We start from the raw sequence: 22960 nt of genomic DNA, 5'->3' as shown, positions 1-22960 counted from the left end.
ACCCTTTTCCTCCTTTGGCAACCATAAGTTTGTTTCCTATGTCTAAGCCTGTTTCTGTTTTAGAAATAAGTTCATTTGTATCATATTTTAGATTCCACATGGAAGTGATATCATATGATATTTATCTTTGATTTACTCAGCATGATCATCTCTAGATCTATCTACATTGCTGCAAATGGCATTTCATTCTTTTTATGGCTGAGTAGTATTCCATTGTATGTATATATGTATGTATGTATGTATGTATGTATGTATGTATGTATGTATGTATATATATATACCACAACTTCTTTATCCATACACCTGTTGATGGACATTTAGGTTGTTTCCATGACTTGGCTCTTTTAAATAGTGCTGCTATGAACATTGTGGTGTATGTATCATCCCAAATTAGTTTTCTCTGAATATATGCCCAAGGGCAGGATTGCTGGATCATATGGTAAGTCTATTTTTGAAGAATCTCCATACTGTTTTCCACAATGGCTGCACCAAACTACATTCCCACCAACAATGTAGGAGGGTTTCCTTTTCTCCCCACCCTCTCCAGCATTTATCATTTGTGGACATTTTTATAATGGCCATTCTGACCAGCGTGGGATGATTACCTCATTGCAGTTTCTATTTGCATTTCTCTGATAATTAGTGATGTTGAGTATCTTTTCATGTGCCTATTGGCCATCTATATGTCTTCTTTGGAGAAATGTTTATTTAGGTCTTCTGCCCACTTTTTGATTAGGTTTTCCTGTTTGTTATTGAGATGTATGAGCTGTTTGTGTATTTTGGAAATTAAACCCTTGTCAGTCTTATGGTTTACAAATATTTTCTCCCAGTCCATAGGTTGTCTTTTCATTTTGTTTATGGTTCCCTTCACTGTGCAAAAGTATGTAAGTTTGATTAGGTCCCATTTGTTTATTTTTGCTTTCATTTCTAGGAAAACATTTCTACAATTTATATCAGAGAATGCTTTGCCTGTGTTTTCTTCTAGGAATTTTACGGTATCATATCTTATATTTAAGTATTTATCTGCTTATACTTTGAGTTTGAAACACAGGTGGAGAGTAAGGCATGATAGATTTTAATAGAGCCTTCACTGAAGCCTTTTCTCTACCTTTAGTGCCTTAAGGAAAATAGTGGCAACAGTGTGATCCTTTGTAAATAGCCTCTTTCACTGCCTAATTAGGAAAGTCACACATAAAAATACTCTTATCTTTACACACTTTCAAACTGCATGTGTATTACATTAACTCCATTTAATTTATTTAAATCCACAATATATGTCAAAGATCATACAGCACTTTATATCTATCTTGCAGGTCAGCCATAAAATGAATTACTGAAAGGTCAGCCTGGTGCTGGGTTTCATTAATTTAATTATGAATTGCTTTTCCATTTACTATTGAGTGACTAAAATAACGTGACACTGGATGATGTTCTGTATTAATAGAATGCATTATTAAAGCCATAATTCAATAACACATGCTCATTTTACTATTCTCATTTTGGCCAGCTTCTTTTCACTCCAAAGTGATGAAAATTAGAAAAATACATGGCATTATTTTCATGACTCTCCATATATCAGCAGGTATACAGAAGGATAAGAGGAGACTTCTATTACCTTGAAAATACAGTCAGCTTAATGTATTTAAATCCCAAGTAAAAACTTGTACTGTTTTTCTGAATGATCTAACTACAGTACCTACGTAGCCCAAAGACCCTGCATAATGTAGCTGTTCTCATGTAGCTGTTCTCCTTAAAAATATGAGTAAATGAGAGCAAGTAATATAAGTACTTAAAGAATTTACAGCATTTTATCACTTAACTATGTAGTTTCAATTTCTGTGACTTCTTTGGGGTCGTTTCATCCCTTTGTCATTCAAAATGCAAGACCGAAAAATGACTTGGGTTTTCTCTCAGTCATGTAGTCTTCTGGTTTAGAAGAACATTTGAGTAAGATTCTCTGCTCCTCTTTACCCTAAATCTCTTTGAAACAGGAGTATATATTTGCTCTCACCAATTCCCCTTCTTCCAAACGCTCTTGATTACCCTCCAAACAGCCTAATATCCCCAGAACCTCCCCAAACCACTCTTTTCAAGGCCCTTAGTAAGATCTTTGCTGTTAATCTAATGACCGTGTCTCGGGTTCTTATCTTACTTGAAGCTCAACAATGATTTTTAAAAGAGTCCTTCTCCCCTCCTCCCTGAGGCATGTTCTTTTTTTTTATGTCCTCATGTTGAACTATTTCAGCTCCTAGATGGCAACAGTATCAGACTGTATTTTTCTTCTTCTTTTTTTTTAATGGTGGTACTGGGGATTGAACCCAGGACCTCGTGCATACTAAGCATGTGCTCTACCACTGGGCTGTACCCTCTCTCCACCAATGCATGTTCTTCTGTGACCTGTGGTAATCTTCAGTGCCCTGTGAGAAACTCTGATGTGGAGACTGGTCTTAACTAAGGTGGACAGGGTGGTGGAAGAACACAGGTGGACAAGACCCAGATACAGCATGCCCTCCAGGCTCCACTGCTAGATCTCAGGGCTTTGGCAAACTCCAAAAACAAATGGATTGGATTCCCCTGATACTCCTAGTTATTCTTAAGAGCAGGATTCCAAGATCAAACTGTTTATTAGCCCCTAGACAATCAATTTTGATGACAACTGTACAAACAAGATCCAGAAAGGAAATCCAGAGTAAAGAGGGAAAATAAAATAAAAACACAACATGATGGCTGTGCACACCATCATGATGACAGTGTGCCAATAACTGAGGGAAGTGAGTGACAACTTGCTGCAACTCAGACACTCAAAGTGGGAAAATGTCATGTTCTCTCTAGAGATGAAGTGTTGGGAGTTTCAAAGACCAGAGCAAAAGCCATCAACTACAGGAGCCAGAAAAGTCTTAGGGGGAGAGGCAGGTACTTCAGGGCATCACATCCATTCCTGCCTTAGAAGGTTCTAAAGCAAGAGGAGAGGGGTTAAAAGAGCAAGATATTGAAGATACAGAGAAGAAATAAAGACAAAACCAGAGAAATGGAATAGCAGAGAAGTAAGGAGAATTTTGGTTATCTTGGGTCACATGCCAGTGGAAGTAATGATTTTTACGTAGCAGTCTCCTAACTGGTGCTGCCACTTCCACATTCTATCGTTCTTCATATGCCTGCTGCACCACTACAAGAACAGGTGTCCCAGAGGCCGCTTTTATTATGTGCCTCTCAAAGCACTGTACTCACTTTCCATGGCTTCTGCAATGAAATGCAAATACTCTGACACAACAGCCAGGACCCTCTGTAATCTCATTTTTCCTTATTCATTACTGCAGGGAATTCATGCCCTGACCACTCACTACATGACTATACTGTGGTAAGCAATGGATAAGGCACAAAAAATGGATCAACCATGGGCTTTGCTTGGGAGACAGCTCTTCCACTACCCATCTCACAAAAGACTGAAGCTAAAGTAAAACATAAGGCAGCTTTTGATTAAATGCCAATTATGCAGACTGTCAACAGTCGCTATGCAAATTAAGCAAATGGAAAATCAGTATATGGTCTAATAGAAAAGTGATATTTCCTGAAGAAATAACTCAGTTTATCATCATCATTTACAGTTAATAACAATTATGATGGTTTTCCTGAAGTCCAGTGATGAGCTCAACTATTCCCCTTTACTCATGAGCAAGTGAATAATGTTTCTTAGGATTTGACTTGGTTTCTGCATAAAGGAAAACCTAAGATATGGGGTTCTAATTCCTAGTTGTTATAAATTCTCTGGACCTTAGAGAATCCAACTACTTGTTGACTACTACTTAATTTCTGCTGATCATCATAGTTCATGATATCATGAGTTCTGCTTATCTAGCAAGTTTTATTAAGAAATTAATCAAAAATTGATATTCAACAGATGAGTCTTTAAAAAATTGCTTATATTCTTTTAAAAAATAATTGCTTATAAAAATAACTACAGAAAAATAGTTTTAAAAGTGAACTTATTTACAAGACAGAGACAGCCTTGTGGATGTAGAGAGCAAACTATGGTTGCTGGGGAGGTTGGGGTGGGAAGGGATGGATTGGGAGTTTGAGATTTACAGGTACTAACTGATATATATGAAATAGATGGACAACGGGTTCAAGCCATATGGCACAGGGAACTGTATTCAATATCTTGTGGTAACTTACAGTGAAAAAGAGTATGAAAATGAATATACGTATGTTCATGTATGACTGAAGCACTATGCTATACATCAGAAATTAACACAACATTGTGAACTGAGTATACTTCAATAAAATATATATTTCTATATACAAAAAATACAATATTTTCATTGACGTAAGTATGAACATGCATAATAGTTTGGGAGTTACCCTGGGTATTTCTTTAATTCTATATGGAAAGTCTTCCTCATACAACATAAAACATGGATAATTGAATTTGCATTGATGGTTGAATCCATGTTTTCAACCTAACCAAACTCCAACTTTCCACATTAATGATCAAAGAAACATTTAACTATTTCAATGCTAAAAACTGAGAAGGTGCTGTAAGTCCACAACCTAACCTTTAGGAAGGAAAATATGCCCACAGAGTCAAGAAGAATCCTGCCCCTTCTCCAAAAAACAGAGACAAATTTAGAAACAATAAAAGGCAAATCCCAAGTCTTTAGGTAGTGAAGAGGCTGCTGGCACCATAGGAGCTCAAGTTCCTAGCTGAGTCTTAGAGGGGTCAACATGCTCAATAAAAAGGGAAGGGGGTAGTGACAACAAACTCACAATAGATACGTGCCAGATGGAGCATTAGGAGAGGTCTGCAACTCCACACTTTCCTAAAAACACAGGAATACAACTCTCCTAGGCAGAGTGGCACTTTTCCATGTGCTGAGACTGCTCCTTCTTTACTTAACACAGGCCACTGCCTCTCCACACTGACTACCTAAAGTGTATTCCCCTACCTTTCTCCAAACTCACATGCACAGAGGCAATATGTATTTTATCACTATTAAGCTATTACATATAAATTGTATTGATTTTTTCAATTAAGTAGAATCTGAGAATTTAAGGCAGATACAACCAAAATCCCACTCATGTTTTCTCCTTTGCTGAATTGTTCACAAAAAGAACATATTTATAACCCAGTATGACACATCTAAGCTTTTTTGAATAGCAAGATAATATTAGCTCTTATCAACTGAAACTCTGCATGGGCAAAAATGAATGCATACCCTAGTGCAGGACTTCTCTTAAAACCCTGCAATTAAAACACCAGCTTAATTGACAATATCACTCACTTGCCAACTCTTGCTCTAATTCATAATGCTTGTGCGTGTGCCCTAGATATGTCCAAGCCGACTGAGGAATTAGGAGTAATTTTTAAAATTTCCTTCTGTTCATCTGTATAACCCAAACTTTCTAAAATAAATACCTACAAATTTAGATTCTTTTTTAAGATACAGAGAGATATGTAAATACCAGAAAGGAAACTAGCTACATGCAAACTATGTTTAACCATATCCTACAAATTTTGAAAATGAACATCAAATGTGGACGATTTATCTTACTGGACTTTAAAACATGATAAAAAGTAACCATGATATTGTGGCAGTGGCATAAAGACAGACAAACAGATAAAGGGACCATGATGGAGAGTCGAAAAGCAGGCACAAATTTATATTAATAATTGTTCTTCAGCAAAGACAACAAAGCAATTCATTGGGGACAGCAAAGTCTTTACAACAAATGGGGAGGAACAATTGAATACCCGTGTGGAAAAAGATGAGTCTTAACCTCTACTTCATACCATACGTCATAATTACTCCAAGAAGGAATATAGAACTGAATGCAATAGTTCAAGCTACGAAGCTTTTAAAGAAATCAGAGAAGGCTATGTTTGTAACCACGGAAAGGAAAATGTGCCTCATACCACAAAAGGCAAAAACTTAATATTTTTATCAAAATTAAAAACTTCTGCCAATGGAAAAAAATATTGTTTAAAAATGAAAGGCAAGGCAAAGATTGGGAGGAAATGCCTGTGAAACATAAAGCTGGCAAAAGACTTCTATCCTGAAGGTATAAATAACTCCTACAAATAGAGAAGACCGATAACCCACTTTCAGGATGGGCAATACACTAAACCAAGAGTTCACATGTGAAGGTGTCTGAATAGCCAATGAGGGAACAAAGAAGTGCACAACATTAGTCGTACGTGGGAAATGCAAATCAAGACAAGATGCCACTACACACCCACTAGAACGGCTTAAATTAAATACACTGCCCACACTCAACATCGGCAAGGATGTGTAGCCAGCGGAGAGCTCGTCCATCTCTGGTGGAAATGTGAAATGGTACCACCAGTCTGAGGAAGAGTCTGGCAATTTCTTATCGCATTAAATATACTCTTATCTACTGACTCAGCAATTCTACTCTCAGGCATATAAATAAAAGAAATGAAAACATATGCCCATGAAAAGATTTATACAAGAATGTTTATAGCAGACCTATTCATAATCCCTCAAATGGGAAGTAACTCAAATGTCATCAGTAGGAGAGTGAATACACAAATAATGGTATATTCTTGCCACGGAATATTATTCAACTATAAAAAGGAACAAACCACTAAAATATACTACGACATAGATGAATCTCAAAAACATTACACTGCATGAAATAAACCAGTGCAAATAACTTCAAACTGTATGATTACACTCACCTGGAGTTCTAGAACAGACAAAATTAATCTTTGGCAGGAGTTGGGGTGATTGAGTGACCAGGGAACTTTCTAGGATGATGGACATATTTTATATCTTAATAGAGTATGGGTTACATTTGTACATTTCAATGTATGTAAATTTTGCCTAAAAAAACTATAAAAAATAATACAGTGGGGACAGTAGTAGAGACAAAACAAGAACAACAAAAACACTAAAAAATTATTTAAGCCAGGTAGTGGGTACACTATCCTGTTTGCTTTGTATATGTTTAAATTTTTCTACTATAAAATGTAAGGGACAACAGTCTTAGCAATTTTCTTACACAGAGAATTGCACTTCTTTTTAGAAGCCTCCAATCTAATTATGCACAATGCCTGGTAATATTCACCCACTGTAACAGAAAACTACATTCCAAAAAATTTTTAGTAATTCTCCACTTTGTAAAATTTCACATGCCTCGTTGTAATTACATAAAAAACCCTAAAAAATATCAATAAAGAAACATTGCACATTAGACTGTCTCCAATAATCTGACTTTCACTTTCCACAAGACAATGTATACATTTCAGATACTAACAAAATCTAACTCTGTAGATTAATTATATATAAGAAAAAAAAATCACCAGGTGAAGATGTTATAATTTTTACAGATCAAAATGGGAAACAGGAGAACTGGGAAGAATATTTGTTTTTGAAAAGGATATGTGGTATTAACCAAATTCATTCTTCAATTTTTATTAAAAATATTTTTGATATTCACATTATCTTTATAGTTCCTAAAATAATAATAAACAGTTATATGCTTTAATGGTATAAATATATAACTTTAATTGAAGGGAATATTTTTGTCCTTTCCCCTTTTTTATAGATTTTCTCTACCCCAATCAGAATCAACCAGACAGTTTGAAAGTTTGTAAGTTTCCTTAACCTCATTCTCTTTATTCTTTTTCGTATCAATATTTCTCCCACACATGCTATCATATCGATTCCTAGACTCTCAGTTGCTATTTTATTCAAATCTTTGCCTTTTCCTTTCATAATATTCACCTTTTAGCAAGCTTTATAAGCTACTATAATTGAGTCTTTGACAGTGACTCCAAATTGCACTATATATTCCTTAATTCTAGATAGCATATATGCATTCACTTAACACCAATTTGCTGTATCCACATTTAACCTTCTCTTTCAAGCAAGTGTTAAGTTTCAATTGCACAGTCATAAAAAAATCATTTTCCCTTACTCCGTGTTAAATAATTGTTTGAAAGCTGATCATATTTACATATGAGACTCTTGACTATGCGCTCTCAGAGTCTGTTAGTAGAAATGACACTGTTACTATATCCAGGTGTCATGCAGCCAATCCCTTTCCTGCCATTGCTGAACTGGCTGTTGAAGTCCATGAACCAAATTCACAGTCTAGGTTGACAAAGTCTTCTGTGGAGCAGAAGTGTCTGCCAACCATGGCCGTCTTTTACACTATCTTCCAGGATAGAAATAGCAGAGAAGGATTAAAAAGAGTTCTTTTTTCCTTCAAGACTGAATGAAGTATTTGCAAGAATATCACCATCCTCCTTCTTAATCAAAAATAAATTTGATGTCAAATTGTGATAAATAAATCCTGGGCTGATTTTAATGTTTAGTTACCAGTACGTAATCCCAATTTTTACAGTTCCCCTTTTTACAGTAAAACAGTGGTCATTCATAATTTTCTATCCTTAACGCCGTTGTTCTGAGTGGTAATATGTAGATAGTCGCTGACAATCTCAGAATTTAAAAAGATTCTGAAGTTCTCAAGTTCCATTCACATGAAGCATTTCCACTTCACTGTCCCCATTTCTCCCAACATTTATTATTGTGAAAACAAATCTACTTTGCCATCAATAGGCATATTCAGAGAAACTATCAAGTCAGACAAAGTTTGTGAATTTAAATATTGACTCTGGACCTACAGTACACATGCATGAAATTTAAACAATCTTTGGCAATTTCAACATGTTGATCTAACAATGCACAGCAAATGTGTGGTCTTTTGCTAGCTCCTGAATGTCTACTCCTGCGATCTGTGCACTGCTCACTACTCAAATAAGGTCACCAAGAACATACAGCTAGATGTTTACTTCTGGGAATTCAGTCGTTCATCTTGCTGTCTAAATGTTGTCCATATGGAGGCTTTAATTATAGGCATACATTTTAGTTTATAGAATACTCATTTTACAGGTAACACTGAAGAAGCATTTATACTTATGCTAGTTTTTAGCTTAAGAACTAAAGTGATGAAGAGCCTTAGTCCACTAATTAATTCTAACCTTCAGTTCTTATTCCAGAGACTTTAAAGCTATAGGCACCATAAGATAGAAAACATCCATGTATTGATTGACAATACAAGGAAAATTGATCCTTTGCTTTCAGCTTTATCATTTTTTCCTTAATTTATCCCTAAGCACAAAAGTCAGGTTCAAATTCAAGACGGCGACAAAAGAGGATCCTAACTCACCTCCTCCCATGAGCACACAGAATCTACAGCTACACATGGAACAATCTCCTCTGAAAAACAAAAACAAAAAAACAAAAAAAAAACCCCAAAAAAAACCATGCTGAGCAGCTCCTAGGCCTCTGGCCCTCATGGAAGGTAGGAGAGGCTGAGACAGTCTCAGGATCAACCCCACTCCCTGAGGCAGTGACTCACCTCTGGAGGGAACAAAAAACCTGGAGCTTCTCCCTAGGGTGCAAAGGGTTTGGATCTCACATTAGGCACCCCAATTTTTTAGACTTGTACATGAGGGAGGAGCCCCCAACCATCTAGCTTTGAAAACCAACAGGACCTGTGCCAACAAGACCCACAATGCACTCAGGCAGGCCCCCGAAAGTGTGTCATCATCACATCGAGATGTGAGAAATGGCCCTGACAGGCCTGGTGCTCAGGCTCACCAGCCCCAGCCCCAGCAGGGAGGAGTGGGGGAGGGACGGACGCCCAGGGCTGGCGTGGGAGGGGCTTATCTGCTTGTCTGGGAGCATCACCCTGAGGGGCAGGCATCTGATGTGACAGACTTTCAGGGGCCTGCGGGGGTGCTTTGCCTCACTTCAGACGGCAGACACCAACTTTTTTTGTTGTTTCTTTTAAGCCCTAGATAGAAAATTCATCTACTAATACAGTAACATGAAAGCTTCAGTCTGGAAATTAATCATTGTCTCCCACCCCCTCCACAGTCACAGACACAGCCCGGAGGCTTCCGTCTCCAGCTTCAGCTGGGACCCCAGGCCTGAGCACAGCTGCTTCTCTGAGTCTTCTTCTCATTGCTCTGCTTAGTTGATCCACTGTTTACTCAGGCTTATGTCTTTCTCACTTGGAGATTCACTCCTCATTTTAGCAAGATTCAATATCTAAGAAGACTGTGTGGAGGTAAACTCTCTGAGTCCTTCAAGGTATGGCAGCTTTAGTTTTGCATTCACTCCTGTTTAATAATATGGCTGGCCTAAATATTCTAGGTTTAAAGACTTTTTCACTTAGAACTTTAAAAGCATTGCTGCATAGTAACAGCCGTGGTACTGACGACACGCCCAGACTAGCTGTGTCTTGTCGTGTATGTTACTTTCTCTTAAGAAAGCTTTAGAATTCTCTACATTTGACTTCCTGAAATTTCTCAGTGACGTCGATGTTTAGACCTTTTTCCATGTAGAGAGACTACCTTATGTAGAGGGAAACATGTGTCTCCCTTCAGCTCTAGAAGTTTAGCTTAAAATTCCATCCTTCAAGGAGTGTTTTCCACCCCACTTTGTCAGCACTCTAATGAAAATCTGATCCATTGAAAATTGAACACAGCTCTTCTGACACCTTGATTCTGTCCCACTGAGACCCCTGTTGGATTTCTAACCTCCAGTCCTGTAAAATAATACATTTGGGTTATTCTAAATCACCAACTTTGTGGTAGTTTGATTCAGCAGCAGTAGAAAACTAATACAGATGTTGGTAATGCAAGTCGAGTGCTACTGTAACACACAGAAAAATATGGAAGTGGCTTTAGAATTGGGTAGTGGGCAGAGGCTGCAAGAATTTTGAGGCACATGATGGAAAAAGCCTAGAGCAATTTGAATTGACCATTAGTAGAAAAATGGGTAATACTGATTTTTGCCAGGAGGGACTCATCAGAAGGAAGTGAGGAGCCTGGCAGACAAATCGTCACTTTGGAGAACGCCTAAATCAGCTTGCTGGGAGAAATACTGTAGACATGAAAGGTGCTGCTAGCAAAAGCTTGGAAGGAAATAAGCAACGTATTAGCAGCTCTGTTAGTCTTCCTTTTCATGTGCAGAATTTCATGCATACAGTGTCATTCTATGAGTAGAATACCATGGTATTCATGTATTCCTGAATTTTTCTAAGTTGTTAATTAAAAAGAGGGTAGGGGAGGAAGAGAGGTGGTTTAATTGTTTCCTCCATGGTCATTTTTTCTATTTGTTTATCTTGTAACAACATTCACTGCTTTTCTAATTCTTTTAGGTGGTAGGTTAGGTTGTCTATTTGAGATTGTTGGTTTCTGAGGAAGGCCTGAATCGCTATGAACTTCCCTCCTAGGATTGCTTCTGCTGCATCCCAGAGCTTTTGTGTGGTTGTGTTTTTATCTTGTAACAACATTCATTACTTTGCAGACTTTCCTCATATGTCCATGAAAGAGAATCCTTGTGACACAGTGGCAGATAGTTCAGCAGAATTGTGTTCTGTAGTCATGTAGCAGCTGTAAGTGATAAACATGGACATTTCACTGAGGAGATTCCAAGCAAGTTGCTGAAATCTAAACAGTTTTCTTGTTGCTGTTCCTCATAAAATATGAGAAGAAAGAGACAATAAATTCAAGGAAGAACTGTTACACATAACGAAACAGGACTCAATACTTTGAGAAATTCTTAGCCTATTCAGATTGCAAAAGATGCTGAAATAAAGAGGTCCCACTCAGGAAATTGTGCTCTAGAGAATGTTACTGAATAGTTTCACTAATAACTCAGGAAAAAATGGTCAGAGTATTCAGGTACTTAAAAGGTTAAGCATGCAATTCATAATGCCCTCAGCAAGCTAAGAAGCCAGGAACAGAGATGGGAATATCCAGGGAAGATCTGTGGAGGAGGAACCTCTGGCCCAGGGAAGTGAATTCCAAGACATCCATGAGACATCTATTAAGTCCTTGAGAATGTGAGCCATCAGAACACTGCCAGCTTGACTGAAAAGGACAGAGAGGATAAAAGAGGCTGTCTTTTTATTATCATTAATAGTACAGTGTAATTTGTTCTAAAAACCTAGTTTAATCCTTGTCCTCTATCTTCAGATCCAGGTTCAGTATTTCTGGCACAACTCCTTCATAGGCAGTATTGTGTATTTCCATCATAAAGTACATATTGCCTGATTATTTTTGTGTGTGATGCCCTCTGACAATGGATGATTATTGTCTAAGCTGTTAATTCACCAGGAGTTGCAAAGCAGGATGATATTCTATCATTCCTTCCTCATGTACTATTACTCATTGCTGCTAAAATACAGTTTTCAAAAATGTAACATTGTAACTCTCATGTAAATTTAGCATAAACACGTCTAGGATTTTACTCAACTCATTAAGGAAGAGAAGAGTTAGGTAAAGAGCAGTTCAAAGTACATGTTTGAGGTGCTACGGATTTATTTTCAATTTAGTAATGTTAGAGTCACGTTTGCTAGGTTATATACCAGACTGGTTGGTATCGTACTTTAGGGCTTTTCTTTTCCACTGAACAAAAACTATTTGCTTACCTACTAGATAAAAATCTACAGAACAACAGGTAACATCAGAAAGCCCGGGACCTTTAAACAGCAGTCTTAACATTGCTTAGCCTCATTTATCTTTTTGAAGGCAAACCTCCCCTCATCAACTCTGACCATGGGGAGGTACAGTTCATTTAGAAAGGCAGGGCAAATCCTGGGTCCTTTCCCTCTTTTCACCTGTGTTCAGAACAATGTGCTTTTTTTAGAATGTGCAACATTATGAAATCATGGATTTTCACATTTGATGTGTTCAGCCCATTGTAATTACTATCCACATTTATTTAACCCTCTACCTTCTTAAATAAATGGAAGCATATCAAATATATTTTTAAAGAGATTAATAAAGAAAAAGCTAGTAAAAAGTGACTGTGAGAAGGACCAATGCAAATTTTGCCAGTAAGAGAGATCTTCTAAATCTTAGTGTGCTTGTGAAAGCTAATTCTATGGAGAACTGGGTGCTGTGTAGAACATAAAAGATATGAAGAGGACAATCAGAGATTCTCAGATCTTCATTCATATTTCACAGTAAAATGAAACACAAAGTGCTAATCCTAGAAAATTTCATCCTTAACATCTGAAATGAGTAGAATCAAAACTTTCACACGGGACTGTAAACATCAGGTTTTTGATTAGTCAACTTAGCATGTGTGTGTAGATTATTAAAACTAGTAACATACAGTAAATATAAATGTCCTTTTATGCATTGCGACATCCCTATTAGCTTTCTGAGTCAAGCCATACTTTTCAGGTTGTTTGGGATGGGCTGACAGGCACACCTCCCTCCTTCTAAGCCATAAAATTCCTGAGTTTTTCCTGTAGAAGTCACTGAATTCATTTCCTTCAGCTGTGTTTTCCTAATGCAAAAGCTAACATTTCCTTGGGGTAAATAGCTTTTAACTTTCCTTCCTGACACTCGAACTCTCAGGGGAATATAAGAGATGGACACTGTTCAAGATGTTAAGCTGTGAGGATGCAAATGTGTCTGGTTCTTAAATAGAAGCTGTCTTGCAAGATTGTCTCAATGAGTCTCAGGTGACTGAAGACAGATGTGATACATGTAATTGAAATGGTATTATTTATAAGACATTTTAATATACCTCTGTGATTTACATCAAAAAATATATATACCTTTATTTTTAAGTGTAATACTCTTCACTGAAAGTCAGCCAGCATTAGTTTCTCAGAAGCTTATGAGCAACTAGTCTATTCATTGTCTTCACTTGGACTCCTGAGTCTCACAATTTTGGGGGGACGCCTTTCACCTCCTGCATAATTCCTTCTTACTCACCTTTTCAGACTTCTCCTCACTTACTCCAAGTATCAGGCTGCTCCGGGGCCAAGTCTTTGAATCTGTTCTCTTTCCTGTCTAGACTCAGTCCCTTACTGATCTCACCCCACGTCAAGGCATAAAGACCATCTCTACATGTAGGAGCTCCAGCTCTGTATCTCTAGCTCCGCTCTCCCCAGTGAACTTTGGGAGTACGTCCAAAGTCAGCTCCATTTTCAAATTTCTCAGGCCAAATATCCAGGCATCACCTGGATGTTTCCACACATCACCCTACACGGCATTTATCAGTAAATCTGGGAGGTTCCAATTTCAAAACATGTCCATAATTCAACCACTTCTCACCATCTCCACTGCTCTCACCCTGGACCAAGTCACCATCCCATCTCCTCAGAATATGGTATGATTTCCTGTCTGGTACATCAGGCAATTCCAGGTGGAAAAAAGATGGCAAATGTGAGTCATTAAAAAGGACTTAATAAAGGAACCACTGACAAAGGTGTGAGCAGAGAGAAGAAGAAAAACAAAGGATCACGTGACACCCCAGTGCCAGAACTAGCAGGAAGACGTTACTACCTTCAGGCTGAGGAATTGTTACAGGAAAGCAGTAAAGTAGCTAAATGTGCAGGGCCATTGGCAGAACTGGGCCCCGATGGATGGACACAGCCAGCCAGTGGTGACCTGTACCAGCAGGAGAAGGGGTAATAAAGATATAAATTTCACTCATCTCCCAGAATCTCCTGTGAGTGTATCTCATCAGTTGAGCCCAATGCAAGTCAGCCTCAAAGAAGCCACTCAGGAGTTAACATATGTCACAAGTCACTCCTGCGGGGCACAAAGCAGGAAGAGAAGGGTGGGGAGTGATCACCATTATTCTCCCTTGCTCCTGCCCTTGCTCCTTTCTTTTTTCTTTTTTTAAACACACAGCCTGGTAGGTTTTGTTAAAGACATGAGGCAGACCTTGTCAGACGACTGCCCGAGCTCCCAGTGAGTTTCTATCCATCAGCGTAGACGTCTCCAAGGTCCCGCCTCCAGAGCCCCTCTTCCTGTGAGGGCCTTTTCTTACTGCTCTCTTGTGCAACTTTCTTGAGCTGCACCACTCTCCTTGTGGTTTCTCGGCCATTCCAGGCACACACCTGCTTCAGGGCCTCTCTAATTTTCTTCCTTCAGCGTGAGCTCTCTGCCTCCAATATTCCTTGTGATTCACTTCACCTTTTACTCAGACGTCCCCCTCTCTGCAAGGCCTTTCCTGGCCACCTATCTAATTTACACCAGTATTCGCATCAAGTCCTGGCTTGCTTTTCTCATTAGAAAAAATTATTTCCTATTCTATTTCTACCGTCTAATATACTTTATATTGTATGTCAACTTAAATATCTAATGTATTTAATGTAAGCTCCCTGGGGATGAAAACTGTTCTCTTTGCTTCCCTGATGTTTTCCCAGTGCCTACAGCAGTACCAACACAGAGTAGGTGCTCAGTTAGTATTTGCTTAATGAATGAATGAAAACAAAAATGGACAGAACCCTTCTTTTCCCCCAAGCATTTTCATATGATAAAATATGTGAAATCTTGTGAGTGCTGCAGTGTTTCATTTTCAATTGGTTTTACTCCTGCACTTAGATGATCAACCCACGTACCTACCCTTCCCTGCACCTGGCTATTTGTGATTACGAGGTCGAGCAGCCCATGTAACAATGCAGCCTATTGATTAAGAATAGTCAGATATTTAAGCACCAAGTAGCAGGAGAAGGAAAGTCTGCCCTCATTATTCAACTTCAGTTAGTAGCTGTGAGTACAGTATCCTCTGGAAGGGTGGCAGGCCCTTAGCTATTTAAATTCAGAATGTACAGCTAACAGCAAACTGTAGGAAAGTGCATCTGATGTGGGTGGTAATACAAAGGAGAATTAACAAGGAAAAATGTGTCCCAACGCTTCAAACATTATCACATGCTTTGGAGACATACAGTCTCTCAGTAGGCAAGTCAGAAACAAGTCGCAGTGACTGGCCCTTTAGTCTGTCTCTATTTAGCAAATCATTTTGCCTCCTCTTTGCAAGATCACATTTGTTTATCTTCAAAGTGCTGGATTATAAAGTCTGCTTAAATAAACTAAGTTATTTCAATTTAGAAATATAAGAGTGAAGATCTAACCATGTTTCTTTTAATTTTTTTTATTATTAAAGTGTAGTCAATTTAGGTGTTAGTTTCAGGTATACAGCAAACAAATTCAGTTATATATAAATATTTTTTTCAGTTTCTTTTCCATTACAGCTTGTTACAAGAAACTGAACATAGTTCCCTGTGCTATACAGTGGGTCCTTGTTGTTTAGCTACAGCAACGTGTATCTGTTAATCGCAAACACCTAATCTATCCCTCCCCTCTCCTCCCCTCCAGTAACCACAGTTTGTTTTCTATGTCTGTGAGACTTTCTGGTTTGTAAATAAAATTTAAACATGGTATTTAGGTTCAAGTAAAATCCCTTCTGCTTTGCTTTTCCCATATGCACAATATTAAAGAACATAGAGATTACATAATTGTCCTTAAGGATTTTATCTATCTGATACCTATTTAGGAATAGAATTTAGGAAAAAAAGAAAAAAAAATAAGAGAGAGAGAGAGAAAGAATTTTAAAAGAAGGGAGAAAGAGGGTTTGAAAACAGTGTATAATGAATAATAGAAGAGTGAGTTGAAGCAGAGTAGTAATCGGGTTGAGGTGTCCTTTTGAAACCTTTACAAAAAAAGGGAGGGGAGATGAATAGATGTTTTTGAAACCTGTGTCTAATCAATAGCAGGACATCAAAACCCAAGAGAAATAGAAATGAATTAAGAAGTAAAGATTAAGAGAGTAATAGAACATAGAGCAGGTAAAAACAGATTTAAAAAAAAAAGGGGGGGGTTTGTCGAGAATAAACAAGTGGGACCTAATGAAACTTACAAGCTTCTGCACAGCAAAGGAAACCAGAAATAAAACAAGAAGAAAACCTACGGAATGGGAGAAAATTTTTGCAAGTGAAACCGACAAAGGGTTGATCTCCAGAATATATAAGCAGCTCATACGACTCAATAAGAAAAAAGTAAACAACTCAATCCAAAAATGGGCAGAAGACCTAAACAAGCAATTCTCCAAGGAAGACATACAAATGATCAAAAAGCACATGAAAAAATGCTCAATATCACTAATTATCAGAGAAATGTAAATCAAAACTACAATGAGGTATCACCTCACACCAGTCAGAATGGCCGTCATTCAAAAATCCACAAATGACAAATGCTGGAGAGGCTGTGGAGAAAGGGGAACCCTCCTACACTGCTGGTGGGAATGCAGTTTGGTGCAGCCACTATGGAAAACAGTGTGGAGATTCCTCAAAAGACTAGGAATAGACTTACCATATGACCCAGGAATCCCACTCCTGGGCTTGTATCCAGAAGGAATCTACTTAAGGATGACACCTGCACCCCAATGTTCTATTTACTATTTATAATAGCCAAAACATGGAAACAGCCTAAATGTCCATCAACAGGTGACTGGATAAAGAAGAAGTGGTATATTTATACAATGGAATACTACTCAGCCATAAAAACCAACAACATAATGCCATTCGCAGCAACATGGATGCTCCTGGAGAATGTCATTCTAAGTGAAGTAAGCCAGAAAGAGAAAGAAAAATACCATATGAGATTCTTCATATGTGGAATCTAAAAAACAAAAACAAACAAACAAACAAAAACAAAGCATAAATAAAGGACAGAAATAGACTCACAGACAGAGAATACAGACTTGTGGTTACCAGGGGGGTGGAGGGTGGGAAGGGATAGACTGGGATTTCAAAATTGTAGAATAGACTACACTGTATAGCACAGGGAAATATACACAAAATGTTATGATAACTCACAGAGAAAAAAACGTGACAATGAGTGTGTATATGTCCATGAATAACTGAAAAATTGTGCTGAACCCTGGAATTTGACACAACATTGTAAAATGATTATAAATCAATAAAAAATGTTTAAAAAAATAAAAAATAAAATGTGCTTAGACATTGAAAGTAGATCCATGTTTTACATATAGTTATCAATTTCTACAACAAAAAATTTAGAGAAGACTTCTAATCTACAGAAAAAAGTCATGACTTAGTTTTCCTTTATCAAACAATCAAACACAGACTCCTAAAAGTACTGGAGTCACACTTACTCATTTCTGAGAAATCCTTCTTAATTGCTGACTTCGTATCCCCTCTCCTCCTGCTCATCAGTGTAGTCCATCTCTTTGATCTCTAAGTAGAAGCTCCTTCAGCCCTGAAAGTAGAGGAACAGGAAACATGTTATACATTTCTGAATTGCCAAAGGGAAATGGTTATATAAAACTCTAAATGAATCTACTATGTAATAAATAAAAATGCCAGGCAATAGCTGAGCTCAGGCTACCTATTTAAATATATACACTAATTAACTGAGAGACACTGAAGCTAAAGAATTCGGTCATTTCAAGGTCAAACACACACACACACACAACATATTAGAGAACGTAAAAGCTTAAGATACTCATGAGAACTAAATAAATCACAATCTTACTGTGAAATGCATGCACGAAAATGTCTGTTTGGGTGATCAGAGCATCAGAATTTTATAAGCTAAAATAAATTCTCAAGGTATATGAACTTGAATCTGGTAAGAAAAACCTGAAGAAAGTCTTGTATTCTAGTTTATATAATTATAAAATGATAGACTGACAGTTTTCAGACATGTTTCACATGCTTCTCCATTTTCTTTTGACACTTATTTTATGGAGAGACCTACTCTACTTGCCATTTCTTTACAGATTTTCTGTGTGATAACTTTAAAGATTTCTTCATCACCCTTGATATTAAGTGTCTACTTTTATCTTTCAAGTATTTTTCATAATTTTTGTCTTAATCCAGATAAGAAACTTCTGTACTTTTATGGTATTCTGCAGCTGCACTAAAAAGTCTTGTTGAGCATTTATTCTGCCTGTAACTTGAAGGGCACATTTTCGGTAAGAACTTGGGTCTTTCCTGAACTCCTGAAAAGTCTCTTACTCTCTTCCTTCATGTTTTTATTTTTATCAAACTTACGTAGTCACTACTTTAAAAGAGTCGTAGGATTATGTATATTTTCCTGTGAGAAGTAGCAGTTCACTGACCTCCATACCCATCTTTTCAAACAAACCAACCTCCCCTCTTTTAGCACATTATTATGGTACTTTCTAGATCTCTTAATATTGCTAACTGATTTCTTCAGTTTTAAGCATTATCAATATTGACTTGTCACCATAGAGGGTGACTAAGCCTTCTTTCTTCCCTCTGCATTCCTCACACACCCATATACAAACCCTTTTGTGGCAAACACAACCTAAGGTGACCCCCTATGAGTCATAAACCCTAAACAACCCCTCCCCAAGTGCAGGCAGAACTTATGACCTGCTTCAAGTCCACAGAATACGGCAAAGCTGAAGGATTTTTACTGATGTGATTAAAGTCTCAAATTAGTAGAATTTGAGTTCATCAAAAGGAAGAATGTCCTGAGTAGGCTTGACTTAATTGGGTAAAATCCTTTGAGAGAGGGAATGGGGCACTCCCAAAGGTCAGAGACGTTTTCTTACTGACCTTAAAAGAAGCAAGCACCATGAGATCTACAGGCGCAAGAAATGAACTCTTCCAAATACCTGAGGGAGCTTAGAACCCGATCTTTCCCCAGATGACAATACAGCCCAGCCTTGATGGAACTTCAGCCTTGACTGAAGCCTTGTGAGACCCCCAATCAAAGCAGCCAGCTAAGTTCTGCCTGCACTCCTGACCCACGGGAACTGTGAGCTAGTACAAGTGCATTGTTTGAAGACTAAATTTGAGTATTTTGTTACTCAGTAACAGAGAACTAGTATTCCTTCCCTTTGTAACCTCCCAAATTGCCAGCATTGGTCTTACCAATTTTGAGTGTTAGTATGAGTATGACATGTAAGTGCTTTTACTAACTGCAGTCAGCCACGGCTACCTTTCCTTCCTGCAGACGAGATAATCGCTGCTCTCTCTCCATCACCCCTCCTTTTTTTTCACTTTCTTTCTTTTTTTTGAAATTCATCTTTTTGATATTTTGATTTTTTTTGACATTTCATCTTTTAGCTGTCTAATTTTCCCTCGACAGTGAAATACATTAGTATTCTATCAGTTTCAGTGTCCTGGGTCTATTCCAGAGGGTCTTTTGGTGCTGTAATCAGAACTCATCTCTCCCTAGTCCTAACACAAGCTATCATGCTGTCCCCTCCATCATGACCATCTTGACTTCTCTCCTGTGTTGCAGACATTGTTTCCTATGTCCTATGTGTTCCTCTCTCTTATCTCACTCTTGTCCTCTAGGAGCTTCATGTTTTTACTCTACCTACTGACTGCACTGACAGTTTGGCTGCATATAGAATTGTAGTGAGAAATAAACTCCCTTCACAAGGCTGAAACCTAACTGCCTAAGTACCTTCCAGGGGTCTTATTGGGAAGGACAAAGCTATTCTGATTCATTTTCCTCTATGTGTCACCTACTTTTTTCATCCCTGGAAGTTAAGAAACTTCTCTTCATCTAAAGTGTTTGAAATTTCAAATTGATGTGCCTTGGAGAGTTTACACCAAGATGATTTGCTTTTGCAAACTAGTCCATTTATGGTTGTTTCTCTTTTAATATTTTAATTTTCATTTTTATATATAGTCATCCCTCAGTACCTATGGGAGATTGGCTCCAGGACCCACCAAGGACACCAAAATCTGCAAATGCTGAAGTTCCACAGTCAGCCCTCTGAATCTGCAGTTCTACATCTGCAGATTCAACCAACTGCAGATCATGCATTACTACAGTATTTATTGAAAAAAAAAATCTGAATATAAGTGTTCAAACCATGCTGGTCAATAGAACAATTCAAGAAAAGCAATGGAAATTTAAATCATGGTCTATATTCATGAAAGACAAATTAATAAGCCACACAACTTTGTTAGACAGAATTTCTGAAGATATCTCACAATATCATGGCTGATTCTTTTCATTATGTTTCTAGGATCCTCAGTGCATGGCAATGAGAAGAAAATTTCTCATCTAGTTAACATCATCCTAAAAACAATGAAAAATGGTAAAAATATGAATGTTTGATACTCATCCTCCCTCCAAAACAATTAAGTAAGATGAAAAGGAAAGTGTTTTACTTCTAATAGATGAAGAGCAAAAATATCTATTCATTTATAATTAGAGTAAGAACATTGCCAAAATGATATGTGAAAGCATCATGACTCATTTCTGTTATTAATTTACACTTGTTAAATATTGGAAATAAAACTGTCTGTCAATGATGGATTATGTCAAGGCCCTGAAAGTGAATGGAAATCTCAGAAAACAAAAATAAAATGTTGATATAATTTAAAACAATTAACTTTTTTTTGAGGCATTAAAGAATCTGACTCAGAATGGCTTTGTTTTAATTATTAAGGTTCACACTTATCTCTTTATCTGTAATAGTTACCCAACTCTGTGATTGTTTTTAAAAATTAGTATACAAGCACTAATATCTGAAAGAATAAGGCAAGTAATATGCATTATTAAGTTTCTATTATTATAAGCCAAGCCCTTTTCATACTTTTCATTTTAATCCATATTACAAACTTCTGTGATATTTACAGAAAAGGAAACAGAGGGTCAGGGAGGTTAAGTGCATTGCTCAGTTACACAGTGAGTAGGTGGCAAATGAGAATTCCAATGTAAGTCTATCCAACACACAAACCATTTTCTCCTACTCCATACATTTCAATTTTTGCTCAAATATCTTCACAGACTAATTTCAATAAATAAATGGTCAACTCTACTGACAAAAGTGTTAGTAAGAGTAATGGCTGTACAGTTTCCACATGGTTTATACGAATACAAAAACTGACACAGAAAGAATAAGCCCGTGCCCTCTCCCTCCCCATCCTGAGGCTCAAGGATGGGCAGGTGTTTCCTTCACCACCAAATAAAATGGACTTCCCACAAGGTTTTGTTTCTTTAGGAGATCCCAGGGTCCTGGGATCAGTCTTTGTCATAGGAGGGAAAACCCAAGACAAGTGCTTTAAGAGGGCTTTGATTTCCCCAAGCTTTTTAATCTCAAAATTAAGAGCAGTGCCCCTCAGTATGTCCCAGGAGTGGTCCCACTGGCATGCTCCTAGCCCTATTCCACATCCCCCCCCAAGACTTCCCCCAGAAAAACTCAGGTCTCCACCTCATCCCCAGAAGTCACCAGAGCTTCACCTTAGAAAGCACTTGACTTTGCCACTGTAAACTAAGGTCTCGCTACATGAAAACTGCAGGCAGTCTGGTTTCTTCTTTGCATGCATTAACTGCCTCACCTTGCAAAGCTAAGTGAAACTGGAGCCTTGGAGGGACAATAGTCTGTGTTTTCTTACTAGGTGATAATTAGCTGTTCCAAAAAAAAAAAAGTGGTAAGTTCTTTAAAAATCACTATCTACTAATTTAGAAAAAATACAGAAAAATGCGTTTCTTCTTTTAGGCACAAACGTGAAACGATGCTTTTTCTTACCATTTAGTAACGCCAATGCGAGGGATGCAGCACGAGACAGATGGCGTGTTTTCTCTTCCCCCGTAAAGCAGTTAAAGAATGGGAAAAGACCCGTTCTTCAGGCTGTGCTTCTGGCTCTGCAGACTCTTTCAGCCCCCCACCCCAAAGCCCAGCAGCTCTTAGTGTCAGAACATTTTCAGTCATCTAATGTTTAACTTCACTTTTTCATATGTTTCTTGGTGGAGAAACCAAACAGCTGCTTGCTACTCTGGTAGCAACACTTCCTGTTTAGGAAAAATATATATTTTTAATATAAATATATATTTATATTTATATATTAATTATTATAAAATTTAATCTTCTGTTCTAGGATCAAAAATAGCATTAAAATTTTTGAATGTCTAAAGCTTTCTAAAACATAAAGGTATTTTAAATATGACCCCAACTTTTCCCATCTCCTGGTCTCTTCTATACACCTTTGCCATTCCTCCCAATGAAAAGTGCTGTGTCTTCCACACTTGAATTCAGGAAAACTTGTCACTGCTTTGGTCAACTGAGCACAGAAGAAGTGACACTGTGTGACTCTGATGTTATGTCATCAAATGTGTTGTAGCTTCTGTCTCATTCCCTGACATGTTCGCACTTGGAGC

At 37.7% G+C, this 22960-nt stretch overlaps 1 protein-coding gene across 1 annotated transcript in view; it reads right to left on the bottom strand.

The window, feature by feature from the left end:
- LOC141577578 (uncharacterized) overlaps positions 1 to 22960 on the bottom strand; it is a 736830-nt gene that overhangs the window by 524586 nt on the left and 189284 nt on the right. The window contains exons 8-9 of the mRNA XM_074363186.1: positions 22332 to 22594; positions 17961 to 18064 (exon numbers count right to left, since the gene is read on the bottom strand). The gene's annotated coding sequence lies outside the window, so the exon portion shown is untranslated. The remainder of the gene's footprint in view (positions 1 to 17960; positions 18065 to 22331; positions 22595 to 22960) is intronic.

The sequence above is a fragment of the Camelus bactrianus genome, chromosome 4, assembly GCF_048773025.1.
Source record: "Camelus bactrianus isolate YW-2024 breed Bactrian camel chromosome 4, ASM4877302v1, whole genome shotgun sequence".
NCBI classification, from domain to species: Eukaryota; Metazoa; Chordata; class Mammalia; order Artiodactyla; family Camelidae; genus Camelus; species Camelus bactrianus.
The sequence above is the reverse complement of the archived record's forward strand: the minus strand, read 5'-3'. Positions and strand labels throughout refer to the sequence as shown.